Genomic DNA, 13,523 nt, shown 5'->3' on the forward strand with positions numbered 1-13,523 from the left:
AAAAAGAGAAGCAGATCCTCCAATGGAGAGTGAAGTCAGCACCTGATAAATAGGATAACCATTTTCAGTTTAGAAAGAACTTAATAGGTGTAAACCCTCTTATAGCCCAAGAGTTGTGGGAGCTTAATATTGGAGAGTGGACTTGTTATTTGGATATAATTATGACTTGTTTTCCAGTTCCAGCTATGAGTTCTGTTCCACTGAGTGGATCTGTTAGCAAATCCATCCAAGAGCAGTTGGCTACCCACCATGGCTATGTGCCACTATTGCACTTGTGTGAGTATCAAGTTAGGTTGTTTGCTACCACATAGGTTAGACCTCGAGTTGCTTGGACAGATGTTGGTCATTTTCCCCCCATAGCTCATGTAGCAGCTTCTGGCACTTAACGAGCTAACTGCCTGGGGACTGACTCTCTTACTGTTTAGGTCTTTGATATCTGTGTTACATTAGCTTCCTTTCTATCTTCATGTTTGTCAGCTAATAGTCACAACAAGCTGCTGGGGTTCGAGGCACCACATTTACCCTCAAAATAAGAAAGAGGGGGGTGATGAAAAAAACTATAATTTTTATTTGAGGCTTAACTTCTTAATCCATGAAGAAAGCCTCTGTAGGATTTGTTATAGGATTTTGATTTCATAGGCCATGACTTTGACATATGCTCCTCCCTGTGTACAAGGGAATTGGGAAAGTAACTGAAAAAAAAAGAAACAGAGAATCAATGTGATGTGCTCATTAATCATTATTTATCTTCCTAGCAATGAGAGGGTGCTAAGAGATCCAAGTTTCATCAGAATTATTGCAAGGACACATGAGGATAATAACAGTTGTCCAGGCAGTACGTTATCTTGGGTAGACCTTCTGGACTACATAACTGGAAAATTATAAATTCTCTGAGCTTATTTGTCTAAACACCTTAGTATTTTAAATTTAATTTAGAGTACCTGTATTTGTGATTAAAACAATGCATGGCTATCAAAGTAATTTGGGGGACAAAAAAAATACCAATAATAAAATGAGAAATTACACATTTTTTTGTGTGTGGAAATAGGGTCTTATGTATCCTAGACAAGTTTCAAACTCATAGCCAAGAGTCACCTTGAAGTGATCCTCCTGCCTCTAAATTCCAGCCTACTGATTTATAGGCACACACCAAGATAGAGAGAATGTGCAGTGTTGGGGATATAACGCAGGACTCGTTCACTCTAAGCAATTACTCTAGCACTCGACCAACTAATCTACAGATCTTAAAGCCCCAGCCTCTGAAATTATGCTTTCAAATGCTAATATTTTAGTCTCAGCATATATATGCCACCACACTTTTAATTTATCTATCTATTTTATGTCAAAGTTGAACTGTGTCTTTAATGCTAAATTACAATCACCTTTTGCTTTGGTAACATGTCCTGGCATCCTCTCCATCAATGCTCAGATATGTCATTCACATGACTAACCCAACAAGTTTATAATCCACTTGATGTAATCAAAATCCACAGTCAGATACACAGGTCACTTCCTGGATTTGTTTCTTTTTTGGGGGGGGGTTGTTTGTTTTTGCTACTTAACTTTATCAGTGACAATGAATATAGTTCATTTTTAAGTTAGTCCTACTTTACGTGACTGCTTCAGAGGTAAACATCTGTGGGACACACACAGGATTAACACAGCCTCATAACTCATCTTCCTGACTCAACTCGTGACCTTCGACCTGCTACCATCCATCCGCAGCATGGTGGGCTGTGTAATCCTGGTAAACCTGCCTGCTCTAACCTCCAGCGGGAAGCTGTAGTCCTGCTTAAAGTCTCATCTTCTCCGTAGGACTCCCAACACATTTTGTACTTTGGGCTGTATTTTATATCCAATACCAGTCATTGATCTTTCATCACTAAACATCAGTCTATCAGATGAAAACTAGCCAATTTTCTTTTCTCTTTTCTTTTTTTTTTTTTTTTGGAGGGGGTTGGGTTGTCTGGGGTATTTTGACCACTCCTTTCTCTTGATTTCCCCCATATAAAGCACTTTGGATTGTTTTTATAGCATTTGAAATCAAATACAGTAGTTCTTATATAAGAAATGAGCTCCACTGGAGGCTATAGGCACATAAGTAGAGAACTAGGAAAAAGCAATTGCTAGACATCATCTTAGGGACAATCCCTTCTACAGTAGGAGGAATTCAATTTCCTGTTGCCCTCCCAACCTAAACCTGCAGAATGGCCAGAGAGTGAAAAATGAAAGGGCCCTCTCATATCGTCCAGAACTCTCCTCATCATGAAACATGCTATGCTTCATGCATTCATCTGTTTCTAAAGCAGATCACAAGCACCCTGGCAGCAAGAATACTATGTTCTTTTAACCTCTCAAGAGGACATAGAACAAATGAACACTCAGTGTAAGGGTCGGGAGTGACGGAGACCACAGAAACCACTCTGAGCAAAGATGGAAACTTTGATTCAGGAAAAGCACAGGCTGCCAGGACTGACTCTCAAGAGCGGAGCACAGCCAGCCTGAGATTCCACAGTGAGCTATGTAGAGCTCTTCAGTTAGGGGAAGGCGAGGACGGGAAAAATCATAAAATCAATATCATCCTATTAAAATAGAATAAAAACAGAATTATTATCTATGAAAATCAGAACTAGTAGAAGCATAAATGTATACAAGAGACTGTTTTTACTCCTCATTATTGTAAAAACTGTGGAAGGATCAGATGTTAACTATCAACTAACAAAAATAGTATAAAAGATAGATTAAAAAGTCCATCAGCCAGACATGGCGGCATACGCCTTTAATCCTAGCACTCAGGAGGCAGAGGTAGGAGGGTGGCTGTGGGTCTGAAGCCACCCTGAGACTATGTAGTGAATTCCAGGTCAGCCTGGACCAGAATGAGACCTTACCTCAAAAAAAAAAAAAAGTCCATCAGTATGGGTGGTTGTATTTTCTTCTATTACATATTCTATTACATATAATTTTATCAAGTAGTTTATTATTTCTGGAACAAAATTCTGTGAGAGAAGCAGGTAAAGGAAGGAAAGGATTTACTTTGAGCTTATGGTTGTGAGGGAATGCCCATTCTGGTGGAGAAAGCACGACAGCAGGAAGAAGCTGGCGTCATACTGTAAAATCTGAAAGGAGGAGAAACAGATCCATGAATGCCAGTGCCCAGCTCGCTTTCTTCTTTTTATACAGTCCAGGAACCCAGCCCATCATGTGGTTCCACCAAAGATAGGGTGGGTCCTCCAACATCAACCAGTCTAAGTTAGAAAATTCCTCACAGAGGGGCTGGAGAGTTGGCTTAGTGGTTAAGTGCTTGCCTGTGAAATGTAAGGACCCAAGTTAAAGGCTTGGTTCCCCAGGACCCATGTAAGCCAGATGCACAAGGTGGCACATGCATCTGGAGTTTGTTTGCAGTGGCTGGAGGCCCTGATGTGCCCATTCTCTCTCTCTATCTATCTGCCTCTTTCTCTGTCTGTCTTTAGCTCTCAAATAAATAAATAAAATAAACAAAAATATTTTTTTAAATATTTTAAAAAAGAAAATTCCTCACAGATATGACCAGAGGTTTATTTGCATGGTGCTTCTAAATCCTGCCAAGTTGAAAACCAGAGATTGACTGTTACAATATTTCTGTACTGAATTTTTTTATTATGAAGATTTTTCCCCTAATACTTCCTAGCACCATTGGCTAGCCCATTAAATAATTTATATTAAAGTAGTACAGTGTCAAATAAAAATTCTTAGATAATTCTATGTAAGCATAGTACCTATAGTTACATATTTATGGAGGCTTCATTCCTAATATAATTATTAGCAATATTTAAGGTGTTTGATTACTATTTCTCAAAAATTATATAAGAAATAAAAGAAGAATAAATATGCACCTCATGTGCAATTGAGAAAATTCCCCTGAATAAAATATGAATGTTCTACAGTGATAGAATCTATATTGAATGGAAGAAAACCATAAGAAAATGTGCCAAGCAGAAAAGGAAGATGACTCATGAAATTAGAGTGCTCCCTTGATAACTTAATGAAGGAAATTTAAAAGGAAGTATTTAGTGAGTAGCCAAGATCATTAATAGAAATGGCTACAACCCAAATTTTGGGGCAAGGCATAGAGCAGTTTAAAGATAGATACAGATTGATGTTCAGGGATACATTACACAAAATTCTCATAGCTCAGTGTCCTTCAGATTTGCACTATATACAAATCAAAAATAATCCATCCAAAAAAAAATCAGAAGTAACTAAATCCAGCAGTTTCAGGGAAAGGATTGTTTTTGAAACCTATACAAAAAAAATTGAAAATTGTTTTTCTAGAGTAAATTTTTTAAGTGAATAACCTGAATGACCTGGGGAATTGGTCTGTTGTTTTAATTTGGGAAAATGAAGGTTTAAGGTCATAAGATTTGATTAGCCTAGCTCAGAAGGTGTTGTCATGGAGACAATGAGAAAAGAAGACCCTTAATTTCCTAATACAATATCTCCAAAAGGGCTTTTAAGTTTTAAGAAAGTCATCTGCTTAGATCAGTGAGGTAAATTGTGTGCTTTAGTGATTTAGAAAATGTCCTTTAGCCAGGCATGGTGGTGCACACATTTAATCCCAGCACTCAGGAGGTAGGCGTAGGAGGATTGCCGAGAGTTCAAGGCCACCCTGAGAGTACATAGTGAATTCCAAGTCAGTCTGAGCTAGAGTGAGACTCTACCTCAAAAAACCAAAAAATAAATTAAAATAAAAAGTCCTTTAAACTCATAAATGTTAAAATTCTGAAAGTTAGCTATGTGGCTACAGAGCTTTCATAATCATAATATAGATACATATAGTATCAGCTATTCCCACATCTCATATTAATTTAAGACAGGAGGACTTTTTATAAATATATATTCCACACTTTATTGAAATTTTAAATACATGAATATCCTATAATTTTATTGTTTTCCCATCTTGTTACGCCTTTTTATCCCCCATCCACAACCCCGATTCCATTGAAAATCCTCCCCTTTCTAAGTAGTCCTTGTTCTGTTTTTGATGTCTCATTCTTTTATCCTCCTATGTGCTTTATGTCACAATGTTGATGCGCTTAGCACAGTGCAGATCTTGGGTGGTAACAAAATCTCCCGTGAAGCTGTAAGCACACCGGTCAGTTCACATCCAGAGGACATTCCTCCCCACTCTGTGTCTCTGGCATCCTTTCCATCTCCTCTTTTGCAATGAGCATTGGCGGACATGATAGAGCTGTCTCATTCAGCACTGAACTTTCAACAGCCTCCTATTTTCAGCTTGGTTGAGGTTTGATTCTCCACAATGCCTTTCTACCACCTCCAAAGAGAAGTCCTCTACCCAACAAGGAGAATAGTTCTTTCTGCCACTTCCTCCGTAATGTGCCCCAAGCCCTGATGGGTGTGATAGAGATGACTTTTCCAAAGACAAGCACTGCTCTTTCTCTTTTTCTCATCACCTTGGTGGGTCTTAGGTCTCCCCAGTATTCTTCATGGCTAATTACTTCTTTTTTACAGGAAGGCATTTTTAAACAGATACTGTAGAAATCATTACACATTGCATCCACTCTCTGTGTTTTCTGTCTGTACATTGGAGCTGGAGAGATTTATGAGTGGCTTAAGGCACTTGCTTGGAATATTAGTATCTGTACTCAAAAAATCGACATTTAGTCCATATGCATGCAGTCCTCACATCAACCCTGTTGGAAAAAAAAATTGTTATGGTAGCTATTTCTATCTCCAACCTGTGACCAACTTATGCCACAGATTATGAGCTTCAGGACGGAGCCACTCTATCCTCCAACTAAACTATTTGCTACCCTTCCTGAGGGAAGCATAATTTGAGCAAGAGATAGCACCCTGTGTTAGAGCACTTGCTTGGAATGAATGGCGCCATGGGTTTCTGTAACCCGAGACTGATTAGTAGACTGTCGTGTGCTGTGTGCACTTGTTGAGAACTCACTGAGAAAGAGGAAGGTCCCCATCGCACATCCAAGTATCTTCATGTGTCCTCCAAGACCACTCTTCCTGGGGCAGGCTATCCCTCTGGCCCTGCAACAGAGGGAAATGAGAAATGAGAACAACAAACACCCCGAATGTTCAAATCACTGCATTCTGAAGAAGAGCTGAAGGTAAACCCTCTCCCAGATGGTCTGGTGCCCCAACCCCAGTCTTGGGAGTTGAGCAGAGGCCACTACTGTTTGTCCGTGATATAAAAGTTCCTGATATGGGAACACTTAATTGGAAGTCTCACCAAAGAGAAGACCTTCCACTGGAACTCCTGCAGATTGTTTTAATAGGGTTTCCTCAGCCGTTTTCTCTTGATATTGTTAAGTGCCTAGCTTAATGTTATGTTGCCTTGTCTAATACTTGATTTTTTTTTTTTTTACTTTCCTTTTTTTGGCAAGGCAACACTAGTAATTTCTGCTGTATGTTGATAAAGTGCCTGGCTTGATGTTCTGTTCTGCTTGGCATTTTTCTTTTTAAAAAACTATTTTATTTATGTATTATTTCTTACTTACTTATTGAAAGATAGAGAGAATGGGTACACCAGCACCTCCAGCCACTGCAAACAAACTCCAGCCACATGTGCCATCAGGGTTGGTGGGTTCTGGGGAGTCAGACGTGAGTCCTGAGGTTCTTCAGCCAAGTGCCTTCACCACTAAGCCATCTCTCCAGCCCCCTTCCACTTTTCAGTGGGTCCACTCCAGTCATTTCTCCTGGAGGCAGTAAGTGTCTTACCTGATGTTTTGCTATTTATCTCCTGCTTTCCATTGTTATTTCACGTTTGTTTCTATATACTTAGCAAAGTTAATTGTTTGTAACTGAAAGCACAGCTATCATACCTCATGCTTTTTATTTTCCAGTACAAAACAAATACATTCCCTCCATCCTCCAAAAAAAAGCTGAAGTCAGATTTTTCCCATTAACATATACTATTGATTTTCAGGATGATACTAACATAGATTGCTGATGGGTTTTATTGTGCATGGGTCAGATTTTTTTCTGGCTTTAGCTTTGGCAAGAGTTATTAACCATGAGAGAGTATCCACACAATTGGATAAAAATAAAGAATGGAGAACTGTGAAGATGATTCAGAATTTAAAAGTGCTTGCATGCAAAGCCTTCCCATCATGTAAAACCAGATGCACAAAGTGATGCATGCCTCTGGGGTTCATCTTTAGTTGTAAAAAAAGTTTCTGATGTACCCATTCCCTCTCTCTTATTGTCTCTTTCTCCCTCCCTCTCTCTCTCTCTCTGTCCATATATATATAATGTATATATTTGTTATGTGGAAGTGAGAGCAGAGCTTGAGAGTAAAATTTCATAGCCAAAAAAGAGCGTCATATGGAAAGATTTGAAACCCATTCATGAATGACTATTATGACTAAGTGCTATCAGGAAATCAGGAGACATAAATCATATGAATGAACACAGTTCCTGTCTGTGATCACAGCCTAATGGAGGCATATGTACTGTTGAGAAGTTAAACACATCGCAGACGAGTATTTTTATCTCAGGTGTGAAAGTTCATGAGCACTTATATGGGGGTTTTATTTCCCCTGTTATGTCCTTTTATGGAGAGTGGAAAGGGAAGTGCAGGTTATAAATGTGATCTTGACATCCACTGAGAGGTGGCCTAAAATAAGTGAGCAATGAGAAGTAATCATCCTAGAGACAAAAAGATTGATAAAATAATCTACATAATATAAAGTAGATGTAACCCCTTTTGAAATATACATGTCACTTGTAAAATAAGTGATGCAATGATTTTGACTAAAGTCATATCTGTAAGTCAGTATTTCTTATTTAATATGCCATGACATTATTAAGAGTCCTCCTGTGCACAACCGTGAGAAAAACAAAACAAAACTGGCCATATTGTATCTGAACAAATTTATTCCACATAAATTCTGATGCAATTTATACATACGTACATATATATATATATATATATATATATATATGAAATGTGTGTTTGTGTGTGTGTGTGTGTGTGCTGCTTAGCAATAGTCAGACAATAAGTAATACACATTCTCCTGAAACTTTAACTAAAAGCTTGAAGGCTTAGCTAAGGACTTGCTACACTATAAATATATGAATAAATCATAATAAAACTAATTTTAATTATGTCTTTTTATAAGAAATTGCATTCTAAACATCTGGCTTTTAAAACTAAATGTGTGTGTGCATGTGCTTAATATTTTAAAAAGTTATTGGGGGGTTCATTTAATATTAACTTTTAATTAAAGATTATCTTGGATCTATTTCAAAGTATTAAATTGAAATTTTATTTTACTATTCAAATTTCTTATCTAGGCTCTTTTTATCTTTAATTTTAGTAAATCCTGAGCTGAAGAGAATTACTGGTTCCATTTACAATTAGTAGGATAAATTACATCATTAATGGCATCCACACACTTCCGAAAATTAGTGATATTCATGGTATCTCTGGTTATGCAGCATAGGAAGTCCTTTTGGATTTATACTACATGTTAATGTTGCCCTATTGCAGCTTTTATTAATGCAAAAGGTCAAATACTCAATGCAAATGTTCTTTGGAGGGCCTACAGAAAATGCCACATTAATCTCAGTGCAATTAATGAGCTTACCGCATAGTTATTAGGCAGGAAAATAGGATGATTTCCTTCCAAATACAGGAATCCTGCACAACAAAAAAGAAATATAAATTTTGTGGCTGATGTTCTGACTATGAATAAGCTACATTGTGCCAAATACATGAATTTGGATTAGCTTTTTGAGAGGCAGAATTATGATATAAATCTCATTTATTAATCATGATAATCAAATTATCATTGGCCTTAAGGATCATTATTTTACAAGGCAGTTAAGTAATCAGAGATTCACACCACTGGGCTGGCTCTTATATAAAACCTCTATGTGAAATGAGAAGCTTAGGTAGGAATTAACTGGGTTATGACTCTATACATTATAAAAATATAAACATCAACCAATCAAGTCCATTATGTTTTATAATACAAAATAGAATCCAAAGTTTAATAACAGAATGACATGAAAATTTAAGACTTCCCATCAACAGCAGCAATCTTGAGATATTGACAGAAGACTGGCTCATCTGCTGCCAACTCTTAGTGGGCAAGGCCCAGATGTTCACTGGCAAGACAGTTCCTTTCCAGCATCTGCTACAGGTGAAGGCCAGCTCTATCCACTGCGAATGACTGTGGTAGTTTGAGTGTATGATCCCACCCCATATTAATGCTGTCTCCAGCTGCCTGATTGGAGGAGGTGTCACGGGGCAGATCCTAGGGTCCAACTCTAATGTGTGTTTGGGAGCATATCTGATGTTCAACCCAAAAGATATGCAGAGAAGTCTGAGCTCTGGTGGGGTTCCTACTTTTTGCTGCCTGTTGTGATTGTTGCTTTTGGGGTTTACTGGCTGGTTATTGCTTTCTCTCTGCTTGGATATATGGAAGCAGATTTTTCCACTACTGGGGTAACTTCATCCTGGATCTGTAAGCCTGAAATCAACTGCTTCATCCCCTAAATTGTGCCTGGTTTAGATGTTTATCCCAGCAATGTGAAGATGTCTACAACAGGAATTTGTTGCCTGAAAGTTGAGTAAGATTTCTGTGATAAATATGACCATGTAGATTTTAGTCTTTTGGAACTTTTTTGCTATATATGGACATGGTATTTTGGACTGCAGCCATCAACAGTGGTAAGCCAAACTTCAGTGTCTATTTTGGTGAGAGTTTGGTAATGGTAAATGAAAAGAGAACTGTATTTGGAGGCTTTGCTCATGTACATTCAAAGAGGAAGGAAAGACAAGATGACCGTTGGAACTGGGCCACTGGCATAAGGGCTGTCTCGATTCTTCTGCCCAAGCCCCAAGAGATTGATCAAGCTTGAGTTTGAAGTGTATGGAACTGAGAAATATAAGATTTTAGTTGGAAATTTTTAAGGAAGTTTATGGTTACTAGCCCAGAGAGTGGCTACTGAAGTTTCTGTTGTTAAGGATGGCCAACTGCCTGAGGTAATTCCACCCAGGAAAGACTGAATGAATAGGAATGGCAGGAGGTGATGGAAAGGTAACCCCTGCTCTTTAAGATCCTGATTTATTTCTTCAAGGGGGTCATGAAGTACACACGGCTCAAGGAGCCGCTGCTGAGACATGGTAAATGAGGCAGGGTGTGACTTCCATAATAGACTAATGAGTCCATTGTAGGAGCTTTGCAGTAGGGGTACAAAGATGTTTTGGATGTGCTAGAACTGTACAGGTGCAAACATGGAGAGCTGTTTGCTCAGGATGGTAGTTTTCCCCAGCTACTCAGCTCATCTGTAGGGGAGACCCATCACTGGTCATAGATGTCAGACCCGAACTGCAGATGATGTTCACTTGCTGGGTATTGATTTTGCATTGGTCCAGTCTCTCCTTCTTATTCCTTATAGCAGTGGAAATGTTTACTCTATGTCAGTATATGTTGGAAGTATGCAACTTGTTTTGATGTTTTTCAGGACTCACAATTAAGAGACAGTCTTGAGTCTGGGATGAGACTTCAGACTTTGGAGAAGTCTTATAGTTGGTAAAGACTTTGGGGTCCTCTGAAGTTTTACTGTATATAATTTAAAATGTGAGATTGTACAAGCGGGGCATGATGGTGCACACCTTTAATCCCCAGCACTCCGGAGGCAAAGGTAGGAGGATCACCATGAGTTCGAAGCCACCCTGAGAATACATAGTGAGTTCCAGGTCAGCCTGGGCTACAGTGAGACCCTAGCTCATAAAACCAAAAAAAAAAAAAAAAGCTAAAATGTGAGATTGCCATGAATCTATTATGGGTCAGGAGTGAAATGTGGTGTTTTGGATGCATGTCCCTCACAGACTAAGGTGGGTTAGTTTGTTGTTGTTTATTAGGTTTTTTAAATTTATTTATTTGAGAATGACAGACAGACAGAGAAAGATGCAGATAGAGATAGATAGAGAATGGCGCACCAGGGCCTCCAGCCGCTGCAAACAAACTCCAGACGTGTGTGTCCCCTTGTGCATCTGGCTAATGTGGGTCCTGGGGAGTTGAGCCTCGAACCAGGGTCCTTAGACTTCATAGGCAAGCGTTTAACCACTAAGCCATCTTTCTAGCCCTGTTTGTTTTTAAGCTTGTCTCCAGCTGCCTGGCCAGAGTATGTACCAATGGGGTGGATCCTAAAAACTAAAAAGGTCCTGGAAGGCCCATTCTCTCTCTCTCCTTGTGTAAATCTCTCTCTGCCTCTGTCCTTGAAAGTAAACTAACTAAATGAATAAAATGTATTTTAAAAAAATGGTGGGGATGATCTAAATGTAATTAATTTGGAACTGCTGCTGTGAATTTCCATGTGCGTTGAATTCTAGCCAGATGTTAGGAGTATAGATTACGGGAATATTCCTAGAAGGCTGTATTTATTATCACTCCCGGGAGCTGTAGAAATACTGAGGCTCAGTGCAGTAACCTTCAGGTAGGATTTAGTATGGCAAAGCTGAATTACACCTTACGCTGAAGACAGAAAAGAAAAAAAGTAGACAAAAGACAAAACACTCTAGAGACCTATATGGACATTTTCTTTAGGTGAAATTAAAGGACTTCTAAAGAAGACCCTGCTCTAGGCTTGTTTTTCCCAACTGTTACGAAAGTAAATGCAACACAGCTGCCCTGTGATGCTCAGGAGTGAGCACTCATCTGAGAAGCAGGCCTCTGATTCGCCATCCTCTGAGCTCATGGGACGACGATAACGGATAACCTCAGCAGAGACCTGCTCACACGCCAGTGTAACACTCCAGGGGTTACGTGGGAACAACACTCAACTGTTTTCATGGTTTTATTTGCTTTTTTTTTTCTTGTCTAAGTTACTTTTAGTTCGAATACAAAAGCATGGGCTTTGATGTGGCAATTTCAGCAATGTATGTCACTGTGCTTTGCTCATTCCCTACATGCACTGCCCTCTCCTGTCTTCGGTCTCCATCCTCTCAGGTTACCCATATCTCCACAAATAGCCCGCCTTCGGCTTTTACGTCACATCTAGATTCTGAACGAGAGACAGCAAGCGTTATCTGTCTACATTTCTCCTTTTTCCCCAGTTTTGTTCTCCCTGCCCTCTCTTTAGACTCCTTCCTCTCTCTGTCCGTCTACTTTCCTGTCATGTATTTTAAATCTTGACTCTGCATATGTGATAACATGTTATATGTTTTTCTTTTTGACTCCTGCTGATTTCCCTTCATGATCATCTCCAGTTTGATCCTTTTATGTGAAAATGACATGATCTTATTATTCTTTATGTCCAAATATAATTTTTTTATAGCATATTTTCTCTGTCCCTTCATCAGTTGCTAGGCATATAGACTGATTCCATCTTGGCTGCTGTGAATGGTGCTGCAATGAAAATGCATAAGTCAATATCTCCATTATATGCTGACTTGCATTCCCTTGTTACACTTCTTCCTCAAAGCAGCTCTAAGAATTTTATGAAGCAGTTATATGTGAAAATGCCATGAAGCCTAAAACCAATCTAATAATTATTACTACTTTGATTAATCATATGGCCTACAGCAAGAAACTGTAGCACAGGAGAGAAGGGCCAGCAGCTTCTTCTCAAGGGACTGGCACTGAAGACAGCTCTGTCAACCAGAGGGAACAGAGACACTCAGGAAAGAGGCAGGGGCAGCCTGTGGTCCGGAGCACAGGTGCCTTCACAAAAATCAGTGAGAGGAAAACATAGTCCCACAGTCAGAAACAAGGACCGGCTGGAAGGAAAAATCTGAGGTCACTGGTCAGGAAACTGTAGTGCAACAGAAAATGTGTACTTGTAAGGATTTGTTAGTCCTGTCTTGGGTACAGGTAGGCAGAGTGGAGCTATGAGCTGACATAAGCTCTCTGTGGGAGGTGTGACACCCATGTCAGCATGGTCAGCAAAGGCCAAAACAACAACAGTGACAAAACTGGCCTTCCTCATGTCTACCTTACATTGTGTCACTTGTTTTAACGAGTGAGGGCCTGACGTGATTTGGAACCCATCAGAGAAATCAAAACAGGAAACAGTAATGACTGACAGAGATGTGCTCAAATCTATGTCAACAGGGACTGCAAATAAGGCAAGACAGACCTTCCCACGCGACTGTCCTCAGTGTGGTGACGCCCTGTGGGTGGAGGTCAGGCATCGACATAAGCATACTGCTGTCGTAATAAATGATTACATAAAAGCAAGCAAAAATCTGAATGCTGGACAGGTTCAGGAATCCATGAGGTAGCCCTCCGCGTCCTCACAGGTCCAAATTCATACTTTCAAGCCAGGAGATGCTGGATATGGAAAGCCCGAGGCACTGCTGGCCCCTTTTCCAGCCCTGCTGAAGTGCTGGGCACTGAGATGACAGCAGATGCTCCTGCGCTTCCCTCTGCCAGTAGGATTCACCCTCTCACAGCTCTCGTCTCTCTCGGGGGCTTGTTCTTCTTCCAAACAATCGGGACTGTGAAAATGAAACCGTGACTACATGCATCACGCGAGCGGACCACAGTCTCTATGAG

The 13,523-nt window shown here is 39.7% G+C and overlaps 1 protein-coding gene across 1 annotated transcript in view; it reads left to right on the forward strand.

Annotated features, from left to right (window-relative positions):
• The window catches only part of Dok6 (docking protein 6), a 394,737-nt gene that overhangs the window by 357,294 nt on the left and 23,920 nt on the right, over positions 1-13,523 (forward strand). The window lies entirely within an intron of this gene.

This window comes from Jaculus jaculus, chromosome 15 (genome assembly GCF_020740685.1).
Source record: "Jaculus jaculus isolate mJacJac1 chromosome 15, mJacJac1.mat.Y.cur, whole genome shotgun sequence".
Lineage (NCBI taxonomy): Eukaryota > Metazoa > Chordata > Mammalia > Rodentia > Dipodidae > Jaculus > Jaculus jaculus.